This window comes from Tupaia chinensis, unplaced genomic scaffold (genome assembly GCF_000334495.1).
Source record: "Tupaia chinensis unplaced genomic scaffold, TupChi_1.0 Scaffold000271_1, whole genome shotgun sequence".
Classification (NCBI taxonomy): Eukaryota; Metazoa; Chordata; class Mammalia; order Scandentia; family Tupaiidae; genus Tupaia; species Tupaia belangeri.
In genome coordinates this window covers 2,460,128-2,462,558 of record NW_006159752.1, presented here as the reverse complement: position 1 = coordinate 2,462,558, position 2,431 = coordinate 2,460,128, and the positions used below count along the sequence as shown (strand labels likewise).

Here is a 2,431-nt window from a genome sequence, read left to right as displayed (position 1 = left end):
GCTGCGTGGCCATCCCCTCTGCGGGGTGATTTCTCGCTTTCTGTCTCTCTGTCTTTCTCTGTCTGTCTGGAGAGCACACGCGCCCTATAGCAAAAACCTCTCCAAAAAAAAAAAAAAGAAAGAAAGAAAGAATTAATTAATTAATAGGAAGAGGGCTGAAGCATAATAAGTGAAATAAAAGTAGTTTTCCTGAGCCAGGCCTTGGGATAAATTGCCCAGGTGAGCAAATATCTAGTTTTCCAGATACGTGCTCACGGAGATGGTGACTTATAAAGTTTGTTTATATAACTAGAAGAAAGAGTGGAAAGAAGGTGCCATAGAAACCCAGCACCGCTACAGCCGCGCTGCCATGTCTTCCAGGGCCAGCGTGAGCGCCCTGCAGCGCCTGGTGGAGCAGCTCAAGCTGCAGGCGGGTGTGGAGAGGATCCAGGTCTCCAGGGCTGCAGAGCTTCAGCAGTACCCTGTGCAGAACGCCTGCAAGGACAGGGCTGGGCAGTGTTCCAGCTGCAAGCAACCCCTTCCGGGAGCCCAGATCCTGTGAAGACTTTAGAGAAGTTTGCTGAGGAACGCCTTCAAGTACAGACAGATGACGACTATCTCCATGGCTCAAGGAAACCCTTTTTACTAGCCCAAATGACTTTTAGATTATTTCAGACCTTTTCTGTGGCTTGGCCCTCTAACCAAAATTTTATAGAAATTGAAGTTTTTTTTTTTTTTTTTAAACTCAAATAAGGAAACTAGGTGAAAGAGTAGAGTTTAAATCATACTGTCCTGGTTCTTCTGGCCAAGTGCTTCGTATTTAGGGCTAAAAGCTCACTACTGAATATACCAAGATGCACCTCTTTCCTAAGTGAATTACTGGTGTTCCTATACCTGGAACATCATGTGTGTTTTATTTCCTGAATGTTTGCATTTTGGGAAGGGAGACATTTTTGTTTATTAAAACAAATGGGATGTTTGTCGTTTCTTGTTTCAGACACAGATTTTTATAGCATAACAAAATTTGTTCTTAGGAATTTATACTTTCTAAGTGAAGACAGGAAAATAAAAACAGAGGAAAATGGGCTTTACTAATCAAATGCTGTCTTGTTTTTTTTTTTAAGATAAGAAGATTGTTTCATTTTAAACACTAAAGATGAGAACCGTTTCTCAGCAAACTTGTTTGGAAAGATAAATGTTGTATTTTGGGTCACCCCATCCTGTGTACTAAGCAGATTTGATTGTTGTCGTTAAGTTCTTTTGCTTTGTAGCTGTCATTGTACTTTAAAAAGAAATACCACATTATTTCGTGTCTTTAAAAATGTTTAAAATGTGACCTATACATACTGTAAATGTTTTAAAACAAAGTAATGTGAAAATATGAGAACTTAAAAGAATTCTTCATGTCACAAGTATTTTACTTTGATGATGTGCCTTTGACTTAATTTGGGACATTTTTAAGATACTTTGTGTTTGTAATAACCTTTAAAGACCCTGAAGATAAATTTTTTGCTTAATTAAAAAAAAAAAAGAGTGGAAAAGGTAGGTTACAAGTTATCAAGAGTTAAAATTGGTTTACTTAAAATAATACAGGTGAGGCCAGCAGGTGGCATGGTGGTTAAGGCACTGGATCCTGCATGGCTGACTGTGGGGCTCGAGTCTCAGATCCAGTGGCTTGAAAAACATGTCAAATGTCTGTGTGTGAGTGTGTGTGTGTGTGTGTGCGTGTGTGCCAGACAGACAGAGAGAGACAGAGAGACAGAAAGCGAGAAATCACCCCCCAGGGGGGATGGCCATGCCGCAATCCTTTCTCCTCCATTCTCCTCTCGGCATCTTGGGCACGCATGCACACGTGCCCGGCGTGAGTTTAAGCCACCGGGTCCAGGACTCGAACCGCGGTTAACTATGTGGGAGTCCAGTGACATAGCCATTACGCTAACTGCTGGTCCCCCAAACTGTTGTGTTCTAACATGCACGAATGCACCGAACTAGCTGCAGAGTGCTGTTTAATGTGATGATGGAATTGAAGTGCTTTGTAAATTGTTAAATTTTAATATTGTTATAGATATACGCCATTAAGCATTGGATGAAGATTTTAGAAAGTAGCAGTTTTTAACTGTGAAATTACCCTAAAGCATGGAATGTTTCTCTTTAGAACACCGTGACTGGTTTTTAAGCCCCTTTGATTTACACTTTTATACTGTGGATTGGCAGAATGGCAACTAAGTGTATTTGTTTCTTTGCTTTGTAGTAAGATCTTTTAAATACAATTTTAATCTATCAGTGAAAAGGCTAGATAAGTAAATAGGATTATTCATAGCACATTATTTTGAAGAATGATTTAAGCCACAGGAAATAGTAACTCACCTCTTTTAGCAAGACAACTTTTTTTTTTTTTTGAGAGGTTTTTGCTATAGGGCGTGTGCACGCCCCAAAAAGACAGAGAGAGACA

General features: G+C 39.9%; 1 pseudogene; it reads left to right on the top strand.

The window, feature by feature from the left end:
• Positions 1-349: 349 nt before the first annotated feature.
• Positions 350-563, top strand: LOC102502078 (guanine nucleotide-binding protein G(I)/G(S)/G(O) subunit gamma-10 pseudogene; annotated as a pseudogene).
• Positions 564-2,431: the final 1,868 nt, after the last annotated feature.